The 773-nt window shown below is 42.9% G+C and overlaps 1 protein-coding gene across 2 annotated transcripts in view; it reads left to right on the forward strand.

Moving 5' to 3' along the window:
* The window catches only part of MEIS1 (Meis homeobox 1), a 146,637-nt gene extending 146,340 nt beyond the window's left edge, over positions 1-297 (forward strand). For both annotated transcript variants that reach the window (XM_038751203.1, XM_038751205.1), the window contains exon 12: positions 1-297. This exon is cut by the window's left edge and continues 543 nt beyond it. The gene's annotated coding sequence lies outside the window, so the exon portion shown is untranslated.
* Positions 298-773: the final 476 nt, after the last annotated feature.

Below are 773 nucleotides of genomic sequence, written 5' to 3' on the forward strand. Positions count from 1 at the left end.
TAGATTTTTTAAAAAAAATGTGAAATTTTTCCACACTATGTGTGTTGTTTCCATAGCTCTTCACTTCCTCCAGAAGCCTCCTTACATTAAAAAGCCTTACAGTTATCCTGCAAATGACAGAAAGGGCTGATTTGCAGGATTTTTAGAGCATTAAAATAATGTCAGGCAGAAGAATCTTTCTTCTATCCTAGGATTTCAGCCATGCACGCTCTCTTGCTCATCTTTCTGGCCTGTCTTTCCCCTCTGTCTTTTGCTCTCCCTTCTCTCCCACCCCCTTTCTCTCTATTTCTCCATCTCCCTCTCTCCCCCCCCCCCCCAACTCTCTGTCTCTCTTTCTCTCTCTACCTCCCCATGGCTGTTCCCCTCCCATCTTCCCCCCGCCCCCATCTTTCTCTTCCTAGCCTGGGGCTTGAATTTGCATGTCTAATTCATTTACTCACCATATTTGAATTGGCCTGAACAGATGTAAATCGGGAAGGATGGGAAAAACTGCAGTCATCAACAATGATTAATCAGCTGTTGCAGGCCGTGTCTTAAGGAGACTGGTAGGAGGAGGCATGGAAACCAAAAGGCAGTGTGTTTTGAAGCCTAATTGTTACATCAGAGCATCATTGTCCCCATGCAACAACCACCACCTTATACATCACTTCCTGTTTTATGCAGCTCAAAATACATGAACTGAAGATTTATTTTTAATATGTTGACTTTATTTCTGAGCAAAGCATCAGTCATGTGTGCATTTTTCCATAGTCCCATCTTGGAGCATTTATGTA

Source organism: Tachyglossus aculeatus, chromosome 9 (genome assembly GCF_015852505.1).
Source record: "Tachyglossus aculeatus isolate mTacAcu1 chromosome 9, mTacAcu1.pri, whole genome shotgun sequence".
Lineage (NCBI taxonomy): Eukaryota > Metazoa > Chordata > Mammalia > Monotremata > Tachyglossidae > Tachyglossus > Tachyglossus aculeatus.